This window comes from Pogonomyrmex barbatus, unplaced genomic scaffold, assembly GCF_055798465.1.
Source record: "Pogonomyrmex barbatus isolate J1 unplaced genomic scaffold, ASM5579846v1 scaffold9, whole genome shotgun sequence".
Classification (NCBI taxonomy): domain Eukaryota; kingdom Metazoa; phylum Arthropoda; class Insecta; order Hymenoptera; family Formicidae; genus Pogonomyrmex; species Pogonomyrmex barbatus.
In genome coordinates this window covers 4,292,391-4,305,588 of record NW_028297193.1, presented here as the reverse complement: position 1 = coordinate 4,305,588, position 13,198 = coordinate 4,292,391, and the positions used below count along the sequence as shown (strand labels likewise).

General features: G+C 40.8%; 2 protein-coding genes across 4 annotated transcripts in view; both read left to right on the top strand.

Moving 5' to 3' along the window:
• The window catches only part of LOC105429075 (royal jelly protein-like protein), a 235,723-nt gene extending 229,526 nt beyond the window's left edge, over positions 1–6,197 (top strand). Inside the window, exon 5 of the transcript XR_016141245.1 lies at positions 6,010–6,197. The gene's annotated coding sequence lies outside the window, so the exon portion shown is untranslated. The remainder of the gene's footprint in view (positions 1–6,009) is intronic.
• bru3 (CUGBP Elav-like family member bruno 3) overlaps positions 1–13,198 on the top strand; it is a 248,771-nt gene that overhangs the window by 57,534 nt on the left and 178,039 nt on the right. The window lies entirely within an intron of this gene.

Genomic DNA, 13,198 nt, shown 5'->3' with positions numbered 1-13,198 from the left:
CAAAACGTACGCGAAACGCCACTCTCTGTAAGACTCCCTCTTTAGTATCCCGCACATGTGAGAAAAATAAAACGCACACTTGACTGCAGTAATCTCCGAACGTTCGCCGAAAATTGTCCTCGTTATTGCAAACAACTAACTTCGCCCGCGTCTCTCGCGTCCGTTCGTGCGCGACGCGCCTCGCGAGGAGGAGAAAATAGCCTTCCCAACTGCATTGCGGTGACCTGCCCTGCCGTTTCGACCAAACACAAAGGGGGAGGGAGGGGGTGGACCGGAGGTGGACCGAGGGGCTCTCCGATAATTATCGTCCGTGCGACCACTTTTTCTTCCACGCGCGCGCGCGCCGGGTAAATGTCGCGACATTAGGGGTAGATAGGTAGGTAGATGGGGGTGGGCCGGAGGTTGGCTCCATGCACCGGGCACTAGAGACGATTCGGCGTGTGCAATGGCACGTAACGCCGCGCGCAGCGAGAACGCACGGATCCGCCTCGCCGACGCGAGAGGCTGGAGATCCGGAGCTTGGACGGCGGCCAAGAACAGCTTTACTTTAGCTCGACTTTTGCGCGAGAGGGGCGCGAGGGACCCGGGGAGCAAAGCACACCCTGGGACAGATATATCGGTGTCCTCGAAAAAATTGTCGCGTCACTGAATATCCCACATAACTGTGACGCTACGCTAAGTTCAATCGACGAGGAACTTTCGTTTCGTCGCGTGAACATCAATCTGTGTGAGAGAAATGTTCCCCATTTTGAGTTGGATTTTGTTGGCAACGAAAACTGCGTCAGACTCACGTCGCGGAAAATCGAACAAAATTAACAAAGATCAGACGTTGATAAAATAATAATGAATTCTTGTTTTTTTTCTTTTTTTTTTCTTTTTTTTTATAAAAAGAGAATTTTATCGTTGCCAACAAAATAAAAGTGTAGGATGAGGTTCCGTGGAAGCTAGAGAGGTTCTTACTGTTTATGATAAACGTAAAATATTGTTTTCGTAGTTCGCACAAGGTAGAGCGTTCTCAATTAAGCAACTTGTTCTCAATTAAGTAGCTGCCTGTACGTTATATTGGCGATCGTTACGGAAAGTTCTGTTTATTAAAAAGAAACTGGGAAGAAAAGACTGCTTAAAATTATCTTTTGTTCTCCTTGATCTACTTAAAAATAAATATCGGACCCGAGCTTAACGAGAGGAATGTATATCGCACTGGACCGAGAGAAGAGACGAAGGAACAGGAAAGCGGTGGGCGTAATCCTTCGGTTCGACAGTCTCGGAAGCTGGCTACGGACTTCTCCTTCGTATTATATGGTTCTTTTACGGAGCGGCCAGTCCGTTTCTGCGGATAAGAGAATCAAGCTGGTACCTACAACGGCACTGCAGAGAAAAGGTTAACGGCGCTTTAATTGGCCGGGCGCATCGCCTCGAGTTAGGAAACGAGAACTAATCCAACGTGAACCGGGCGAGCTTGACCAAGAAAATGCCCCATGGTCACTAATGTCAAGCACAGACGCGCAACCTCTCTGCACCCCGCAGTCGCCCCCCCATGCCCACACCCATCCTACACGCTTTCCGTTTCTCCCATTGCTTTCACTGTGGACACCCAGCATACAGGCACGCTCGAGCGAAATCGTTTCTTCTGCTTTACGGTTTTAATAAATCTCCGCGAGGTAATTCGCGGTGGGTCGGGACGGACATTAAACTCACTGCTTCCCTGAGTTCCACTCACTCGATTCATCCCTTCCTACGCTGGATACCCATGCGATACGACCGGAGACTGATACGATCCGGTAGGGATTAATGGTGGAGATGGAATGTTATGGTATATGTGCGAGTAACAAGTACGCATAAACAGAATAAAAATGAATAATATCAATCTCAAGATTTTATAAAAGATTTAAGCATTAGTTTTGGTACGTTGAACAATACTTTATATTATTAATCCCCGAATGATTTCAATTTTAAAGATACATTTTGGAAAAATTGTGTAATGGAAACCTTGATACGAATAAAGTTAAAATCGCAAAAGTTTTCGTTTATTAGCGACCGTTGGCAAAAAATATTAAACATAGCTTGCACACTTAGATCCATAATTAAATTTATACGCATACTGATCTGTTATTTATTATTAATTTCCGTTGTTTTAATAAAAATATTTTTCATATAACTGATATGTAATTGATTAATATCGAAATATTTTACTAGAAAAGTCTGCTTCATGATTTATTAAACATTATGTCATTTTATTTTATTCCAAGAATCAGTTTGAATATAATTAATAATAAATAACGAGTAATAATAGATGGATAGAACTGCGAAAGATCAGGACAAAATTATGTTATAAGAATAAAATTAGTAATAAATTTTTAAATGAATTAGATTTTGAGTAATATAATTACAAAAATATTTTATAATTTACATTACATTTGTAATGCATATATATATATATATATATTGAAAGAATCTGAATATTGTTTTCTCTGTGTTGCGCGCATCACTTCATATAATATTTAATTCTGAAAAAATATATGAGAAAGAGGTCAAATGCAGATATCAAATATTATTAAAAGAATATTTAAAAAGTGACAGAAGAGAAAATAAAATAACAAAAATCTAAATACTATCTAAATATTGACAATATTTCTCTAGTTTTATAAATAATAATTTCATTTTATTTTTATACAAAAACTAAACTAAATACAATAGTAATATATAAATTTTTAAACATAAATACAATATTAATATACAAATAATACATATAAAATATTTTTTCCCCTCTCGATCCATTAGATAAATATTATGAGAAAATTTTAATAAAAGCTCTATGTTCTAAAAATGTCGGTACTTGTCTTCTTTCGCTTTTCCTTTTTCCTTAAATTATCTGCTATTCAAGTAATAATTTCACAAATTTAATTATATTAAAATTTCTCAAATAATTTTATTAACATATCGCATGGAATTCTTAAATTACATTTTCTGGAAATAAGCTTATAAGATGCTGGGCAAAAAGTAAAAAGCGATGAATAAAATCAAATTTAGAAACAATGTCTTTTTTGTAAAGCATTCTATTACTCTTAATAAAGAAAATCATTTTTTATTAAAAATTATATTAAATATAGCATTTTATATAAGTTATAACTTATATTCTGTTACACAGATAATAAAACATATCAATAAATCAAATAAGAGTATGTTCTATTTTATAGAATTTATACAAAAGCTATTTGCGATTATTGAGAGAAATTTTCCCAAGTTAATTTTGTGCACTAATCTTTTCTAGTCCATCCATTTTAAAACATTGGATCTATGAGATATTTCTATTATATGTATGACTGCATTTGCATTAAATTTTTATGTTATTAATATTCTAAGTAACGTATCTACGTTTTATATATATATATATATATATAAAATATTAATTTCATAGATCCATCTGAAATTAAAATAAAAAATAATCACTTACCAATGATGTGCGATGTCGGATGTTTCCTCCTCCTCCTCCTCCTTTTCATTTATTTGAATATTACACAAAACATTTCACTCGCGAGAATGTGATCAAACGCGCATTAATTATCGCAATATGACAATCACGCGACACAATATTCATGACATTACATGTATGTTTTCTTTACTTAAATTATCTGGCAATCTGGCGTTTAATGTATTACTCCGCACTCTAAATCTAAAATGATCTCGATACATCTATCAAAACATATCAATAAAGATCAATCAATTACGCCACAATATTTACTGTTCGTAAAGCATTTAGAAAAGAATATTTTCTCTCTTGATATATTAAGGCACGTAATATACTTGGATTCTAACACGACGGTGAAATAATCGTCTGTGATTATTACGAAAGGATAATTTGCAATTTCTATTACCTCTCGCATTTCGATTTGTATTTCGATTTGTATTTAATAAATAAATAAAGAAATAAATAAATAGATTGCGCGGTATGTATGTATACTTGAACAATTGTCGCCTCAATACGTTTATGGTAGGTTAACCGATGGTGCGAACTTGTAATCACTAATTGTCCATGAGGAATAATCGGGTTTCAATACCTGTCGCAACATTCCGCAACGGCAGCTAATACGGCAATAGAGAGAAACACCTTACGGCACTACCCTTCGACTCGAGTCTCTACCCTTGAATGATCGGGTAGCGCGGCGGACTTGTGTATATATAACGCTTCGCCGCGCTCAAAAAAACAAAACAAACACCGAGCATCGCGTATATACTCGTTAATGTAGTATACCGTTACGAAATATTTAATATATATATTATGTTATATAAATATCGAATATTTTTGTTCCCAGCAATTTAAATTAATTTCAATGGACCATTATAAAACATAAAATTTAACGTTTGCCTAGAGAATAAAATTTACCTCATTTTGATCGAAAAAGTATTTATATAACATTATTATTATGAAAACGTACGTAATTTTAATACGGCAAAATAATAAAATTAAAAAGCAACAAAAAGCGTAGCGACGTTTTTTTGAGTTCATAAAAATCTACATTTTTGCTCTCTTTTGAAAATGTAAAAGTTCTTGGAAAAAAATGTAATAATAAATGATGTAATTTTTTAATATATCTTTATATACATTTTTCAATTTCACGTAACAAAGATGTATTTTTTTATTCTTTATACATACATATTTAAAATTAAATTAAAAGTTTTTAAATAAATTAATCAATAATCAGCTTAAACCTTTAACAAAAAGATGTATTAAAATAATTTGCAAGTAACATTAAAATATATCATTAATAATTACTATCAGAATATATCAATATATGAGAATGTTATATTATTCATGGTATCTGTATATCTATAAAATCAGTTAAATAATAAAAAAGCAGTTATCTGAAGTTGCAAAACTCGATAATGGTGCTTTCGATTTAGTGACACAAGTCGACACAAGTATCGTTCTTTCTTGGCTTTCAATGATTAACAAGGACAAGATGATACTCGTGTCGTCAATTTATATCACTAAATGAAAAGCACCCAATGGATCATCCATTTTGCATAATTATAAATTTATTCAATTCTATAATAAAACAATATCATTATTCTATTTAAATTATAACTTTAAAAACTGTCATAATCTCGTTCACTTCTATATTAAGATTTTGATTTCTGATTAATTTCGAGAATGTGCTATTAAATTGCACGATATGCAATTGCTCTGCGTAATGTGTATATATAGTATTATATAGTATATTATATAGTATATTATAGTATTATATAGTATTATATATATAGTATTTAATAATATGTTTATATTATTACGCGCGCGCGCGCGCGCGCGCGCGCGTGTGTGTGTGTGTGTGTGTATATATATATATATATATATATATATATATATATATATATATATATACACTCCTTTCCTGCTAAACTCAAGCTAAAAGATGATCTTTTGGTAAAACGTGTAGGATTAGCGTCAATCTTTTAGAGCACGTTCGTGCTGACGTGACATATTTTCAGCTTTGAATTTTCGTTTCTCGCGAGTGACACGCGCTTTAATCATTGGCCGATCGCAGCGAGCAATCTTCATGGATCATCGTGGGGTTGTTTGTCGAGCAAAATTCTCGTCATGACGCCTGCACGCGTTCCAGCTACACTTCCCCAACTATCTTAACTCCACTGCCAAAGAAAACCGCTGTGTTACGGTAATGTTTATCGAACATGATTTCGGAGGGTTTGTGAGGATTAAACGTGAGCTGGATTGCTTTAATGAACCCAAGCATGCCAGTCGAATGGCATCGAATTTGCGTCGTTACCGTGCAGAGGCACGGGCGTTACGGTAAATGAAAATTTAATCTGCAGATCGATCCTGTCTGTAGCATTTTGCCGAGCAATACGTTCATCGGTCATTAATTCATAGTGACTTTCACCATTGCTGTATCATTAAAATAGTACGAATGCGCGGCATTAGTAATGATATTAAACGCAATATACTAGGCGAATCACTTTTCCAACCACTAACATTTTTCTCTTTCTTTCCAGGTGAGTCATATGTCACGAAGCTACTTCATATTTATGATATCTAAAAGCGATGGGTAAGAGCAACACAAAAATAGTGCAGATGTCAGAGAATCTTCCTTTCCGCAGAAGCTTTCTTTCCGCGAAAAAAAAGAATACAAGTTTATTTTACGATTGTAACAATTTCCAAGAATATACAATGGAAATAAGAATTATGATGTTTGAATTTTAAGCTTAATAAGCTAATAAACTGTTTCGTGAAGTACGTATATATATATATATATATATATATATATGTGTGTGTGTGTGTGTGTGTGTGTGTGTGTGTGTGTGTATATAAAATCGCATTATAAGAATAAAGTCCTTCAAAGATACGGGAAAAGTTTAAAAGTTAACAAACGTCGTGTATAACTCGCGATATTTTTCATTCTGTTTACGGCAGTGGAGTTGTCAGGCATAATGGCGTAATCGTTTGTCAAAGTCGAACGGGGGTCTCTTCGCTCTCGTGAAATATAAATCCCGTGATTTACAAAAGTGACACGTAATACGAATGGAGGAAATGGCGATTTATGCATAATCCGGAACGCAATTTTCCGTACATCAACGAAAACTTATCCTGTTCCTCGCTTCTCTTTCCGGGTAAGACTGGATGCTCGGGAAGAGAATATGGTGCTCTCCTCAAAGAGTGGATACAATCATGATTTTAGCGAGGTCCACGAGGCAACATGATAAAAGTCTTATTCCAGCGGAATAAGAATCCGCCTGTATCTTATTGCATTCGACGACATTTCATTATGGCAACTCGGAACGATGGCGTCGCGGGGTGGTACGACAAATAAATGCGAATTATTCTGATACCGGATGGGACCCTCCGCTATGCCGTGGGGGGTTAGCCAGAGCTGAAGAAGGCTGGATAGAAAGCGTAGGTCGGCTCGAGAATGAGAACGACTGACTTGCGAGGGATGGTTTGTAGCCTAGGGGTACGTTCGCAAAACGGAGGTAGAACGAAGAGGGTCACGAGAGAGAGAGAGAGAGAGAGAGAGAGAGAGAGAGAGAGGAAAAGAAGAGGGGAGATACGGAGACGATAACTCGATCGGACATCCCGAGGCGGACGATGCGATGCAATAGTTTGTATCCGGTGGAGGGTGAGCCACCTCCAATCTTGGCCACGAAGCGTCGCCGCTTAAACAGCCACGACAGAAGCCATTACTTACTCCCTTGTAGCCCGTGGCGCTACGGAAGAAGAGCACCTACTCGAATTATTTTCACGGATTCGGATGCTTCGATCGTATTCACCGTCTTGGTCTAATAGGCACTTTTATTTCTCTCACTTTCTCTCTCTCTCTCTCTCTCTCTCTCTCTCTCTCTCTCTCTCTTCTCTCTCTCTCAACATGAACATGATCAAAGGATCATAAAGTTGTCAGCTTTTTTTCAGGGCAATGCGCGCCGTCGTAACGAATCAAATTAAACTCGCAATTATATTTACTCGTCTATTTACTGACTAATGATAACAAATTCGCGAGGATCGATCATGCTTAGCGTAGTTCGATAGTGGCTATAGTCTCGGTGGCTGCAACGATGCGAGGGACATGAACATTTAACATTCAACGCGTATGATTAGACAGTCTGGCGGCGTATAGCGAATACGCCTTGCCGGGAGGACGGGCGGAAACTTCGGAATGAATTATGTAAGGTAAAGTACTTCATTCGTCTTGCTCTTGTTATTTGGTGGGTGTAGTTAAACTCCGCGTATTACCGCGTCTGAAATATCACCCGTAATTTTTAAGGTGAACGTGCCGCCGACTGTACCCTATTCCCTTCCCGCTGCCGGTTGTTATTCCGTCGCTTCTGTTTGTAAAACATACCGACGTCACCCCCGATATGACGTTGGGTCATCCCGAACGACGTTGAAATTTCACGAAGAACGCTCGCATGCCTCCTAAGAGACTGTCGAAGAACAGTTAGAATATTGCGTTTTCGAACTATTAAAAATCGCGTTCCAATAAATCGATTCGAGGACTTTTTTTTAACATAATATAAAATTTGCGCGTGATCTTAATAATTGATTGCATTAAAATATCACTTGAGTTCTAATAAAATAACATCCCCTTCAAATCTAACAAATTTCTATTAAAACAGACTGTGCATATTGAAGTTCCAGGTTGAACTGCTCTAACCGCGTGATCAAAATTGGAGAATTTTACTTATCACGAATATTAATCTTCTCATTGCATCTCATCGTGGATAATCTTAAGTATATTCGAGCATAAGCATTTTCGGAGACATATTTATGTGAAATTGAACAAAGATCAAAGCTGATGTACGAGATCCACCCTTTATTTTAACGCATTGCTTAAAGCGTTTACGAGAGTGTAATCGGAGGGGAAACTTCGGTCTGCCGAGATACACGAAAGAGGCAACGGAATAGCGTCGAAACCGTGCGGAACCAACGAGAAACAGATTTGTCGCGAAGGAGAGGTAGACGTCCGATAGAAGCAAATGCCGATGTAAGCCGCTCATCCGGCAAACATTACACAAGCTTACTGGGACCGCGTCCTCCCGGCCGGACCGAATCTAGAAACTTATCCTTGTTGTTGAACACACGGTGGATATATATATGGTGACACAACAGGTAACTGTTTGTTGCACCCCCGTGCATCCTTGGATAACTCTATTCGGGAGAGACCTCCGCCCTGAGAGACCTCCGACCTGTCTTAAACCACGACAAAGCGGATGTGTTTCCAGCGAAAGACGACGCGGTGCAAAGCCGCGCTGTGAGATACCGTAGAACTGAACGGTAACCTCACTCAACCGTGAGCTCGGATGACTACGGGTTTTCATGCTAAATAAGGAAACTGCTGCCGCTACGGCACGCTGGCAGGATGCTGAGGATAAAAGATGCGGATGTATCGTGCGATGTACGGCAGAGAATAATCTCGGCGCATAATTGTCTGCATCTATAATCGCAAAACGCAACGAGTAAGAAATTAGAAAAAAAAATATCACGATGTCATTTGTATCTCATGTTACAGAGGAGAGATCGATATTTTTAATTACTTGTAAATATAACAAAAATCAGTTATACAAGATAAATGTCACACAAAATGTAAGAGACAGGTGCTTAACGCGCTTCTAAATTAGAAATCCTAGAAACCCTGGAAATTGGTGTGTCCGGCTTTCTCTTGCATAACCACGTTTCCGGAAGCAACCCAGCGCGCTTGAAAGTCGCATCGCGCAAGGGATTCCGTTTACATCAGCCTAAAAGGTTTCGCCTGACGGAATAATTAGGAAAGCCGCGACGAAGATTTAGGTAGACATTTAGGTGCCGGTGAGACGGCGACGGTTTAAAGTGCGACGGCGGCGGCGGCGGCGGCGGCGGGCGACGCGTCACGCGGACGTCGAGACGCTGCAAACGCCGGTTAATCGTCTTGGTTATACGCCCGGCATGCCCGAGCGGTAGAAAGCGCGGATTTAATTAAAACTAGTAGCCCACGGCGAACATATTTTCCGAGAGAGGATACGCCCTCCTCGTACTCCTCGTTACACGGGCGGAGAGAGAACTCGGTGGGCGTTTCGGTTCCGGCATTCCGCGCAATGCCGCCGGCCTTTTTCCGCCGAGGAGATGAGAAAATGTACAAAGTGCGTCCGAATTCAGAACACGGAATACGATGAATGGAACCTCCGCATGGGCGGAGGGAGGTTCGACGCTCCGCGCCATGACGATAAATTATTTATCAAGGGGATACGTACGAGGTAACACTAAACGCGCTGCGCGTTTATCGTAAAAAAAAAACAAAAAATATGCGTTCTTTCGTAGCGACAGACGCTACCGTGATCATCCGACGCGCGATTCATACAATTCGCCGTTACGGACGCATAATTGCTGTAGAATATAATATCGGGGCTGTATAGTTATATGATAATTAGGGCTAGCCTGAATGCTCGCAATTCAGGTAATAATGCTATTGATTGAGAAGAACCATTACGCATGTATATCGCGTGTAGTTATTAATGTACGCTAAATGCACGCGGATACGAGCGTCTACGTGTATTAATTAGTTCCCGTGTAATCGCAAATGTACACACGTTTATTCATCCATTCAGTCTACAAAACCTATACACCTCTATTGATCCGTCGGTTACACGAAACTGACGAGCATTCTTCCTCGTCCATCGTGTCGTTCCGATTCAACGCTATCGCGCGATTGGATGGACTACTCGCCAAAGTTCCACACAAAGCGTCGATATTCCTCGCCATTAAGTGGACGACAATTAAATAGATGTGTGTGTGTGTGTGTGTGTGTGTGTGTGTGTGTGTGTGTGTGTGTGTGTGTGTGTGTGTGTGTGTGAGAGAGAGAAAGAGAGAGAGAAATTGCGCGCACGCTTGACGCTGTAATTCGAGCCGGCCATTTTAACGGATAAACCACCTTGGCATATTGCGCATCTCTACGAACACGTCGACGAATTAGCGGATACATCCCGCGGCCTTCACGTAAACGTTTTACGGCTGCTACGTCGAAATGGATGCACGCGCAATCAAGAACCTGCACACGCTGTCCGCGCGATAGAGTCCCGCGTAAACGGCAATTTACAACGTAAAGCCCCCTCCCCTCATCCACGCCCGAGGGTGACGCTATCCTTCGGAAGGGACACCGTGCCGTTCTTCGAAGGGAGGTTCGAGGGAGAAGTACGACGCGCACGGAGGCAGGCATCCCCAAGACGCGTTTGATACGTCCGATCGCCGTGAAATGTGAGTCGTACTGCGCGCGACATAAAAGTAAGATCCACCTAGCATCGGCACCGTGGTGGCACGTAACGCGTGAAATCGCAGGGAAGGAGGAACATAAACGCGCTGGACCAGCGCCGTTTATCGCTTCGTTTCGCGAAACGTGAATGACAGCATCGACAGACACACCGGCGCGCGATTCTGCGGTCCGCCCGATGCAAACGAGACAAGAAACGCGGTAATAATGGTAAAAATAATGCGACGCGTGAGTAGCAATGCGGCAGAAACGATACGATCGATAATAAACCCGGCATGGCAATTCGATTCCGATGGTTGAGGCATTAAGGTGGACCATTCTTCGTCGTCAATTTTATGCACGTTTTACGTATGTTGGGACGGATTAAGCGGACGGTTTACAATTTACGATCTCTCAGATCGGACCTTCGTCCAACTCGCCGGTATAAATAATTTACAGGTCGGATCAAGTGACGGAGTTAAAGGATTTTAACATTCGAATGTAAACGAAATCCGTCGTGATAGCTGATGCATGATTTAAAACACCGGTGCGGTGAACTAAGGACTGAAAGACCAAAAAAAAAATACTTCAGGAGGCTTTTGTCAAAATGGAACAGCAAGATGAAACTACGTCAAAACTCAAAGAATTAAATTTTTATTTGTGATGGGAAACTTGCAATTGTATAACCATTATTTAATATTCTCCTTTTTATGCAGATAAATTCGACGATTGTTCTCTTTGTGTCTGCATAGCAATGCTATTTTACTTTAATCATAGTCGAAATAAATATCATTCGCGTTTCCCAAATATCATTTAAATGTAACATTTTAAAAAATCAAATACCAAATGCAAAAACAATTTTCCGAACATCAAAATCGGAAATGCTTTGCGCTATGTGTCGATTATTACGAGAGACATAACATTTTATAAACTTTTGTGATTTATCGTATCGAATACAACAAAAAATTAATGTACAAAATAAATAAAAAATTTCGATTATTCATAACAGCCGCAACGTCGATCATAAAATGGTACGATTTTTTTTTTTTGTTGAAATCCAGAAGAGGTAGAAAGACGATTTATTCGCATATATTCAAAAATCAAGAGGGATGGGGGACTCGGGTGGAGACTCTGAAGCGTCCTGTATAATTTCCAACTTTGTACATTCAAATTTGGACGTTGTTACTACGATAGCGCGAGTGCCCGCTGGTACATCGTGATTTTTTTGCGGAATGTTTTTGCACGATATTCCCTCGCGATGCGATTAAAATCACTGCCTTTGTACGAGCGGGCGTGCGCACTTATACAAATCGAACACGTGCACACCAACGCGAGTATATTGTCGCGACTCTAATGCCGGGTAGCGCGACGTATTTCCATGACGAGACCGCGCGCCGCCTCCGGTACTTTCCGTCCCGACAGATCAATTTCCATCGCGATATCCCGGTGCCTGCCTCTCGACGAAGGCCCGCAGGCTGGACAATCGAAAACCTGGCCCGAGGGTGTACGCGGATTTCTCGTTTCACGGCACCGCCGCCGCCGCCGCCGCCGCCGCCGCCTGCGTTGGCGACGCCGTGTTTTCGGTATCCCCGCGGACGTCGGCACGTCTGTTTGTCCACTTCGGTCTCCACGGCCTCCGAGATATCCCGACCCTATCCCTTTCCCAGGTTCCACTCTTCCCCCCCATTCCATCATATTCCGCGTCCGATCGTGCACGTGTACGTGTGTGCGGCCAAATATACATGTGTGTGTGTGTGTGCATATGTGTACATATGTGTATATATGTGTGTTGTGTACATATATACGTCTCTATCTATATGCACGTAGGTATACGCCTCCGCCTCCGTGAGAGACCATCCCTCCGGTGTCAGTTGCGCGTGTTTGCTATGCTCGCCCAGGCATGTTTCCAACTAAACTAACCCCGCCACGCCTCGTCGCATCGACGACGCCGCTGCGGCGAAACGCGCCGCCCCGAATCGAGTCGTTCTCGAGACTTGCGGATACCAGGCCATAACGACACGGACGAGTTCCGCCCGTCCGTCCGTCCATCGGATAAAATCGAGGAAATTTGCGTGCTCGTCGGAAGGGAAGAAGCGCCAGAGAAAACTGCCCTCCATAGTTTTCACCCGCATAATAATCCGCGGATAATCTGACACACGAAATTTCTCTATTGATTGTAACAGATCTCGAATGAAAACGACGAATGCGAATCGAATTGTGTTCTTCTCGAAGTGTACCTCCCATTTCTATGCGACTGAAGAATGAAATTTCGGAGAGATACAGATCGTTGATACAGCGAGGTCCTACCGAAGACAAGGAGCGGTAACTCCAGTGATCTCCCAACCGACGACGGGGTTAACCGAGCGTCACTCGGCAGCCTTCGAGCTTGCTTTTACATTTGCATTCGACCGTCGGTCCGGTCGGTCCTTTGCCCGTGCTTAATTCGAGCAGAAAGTAGTCGAGCGAACCCG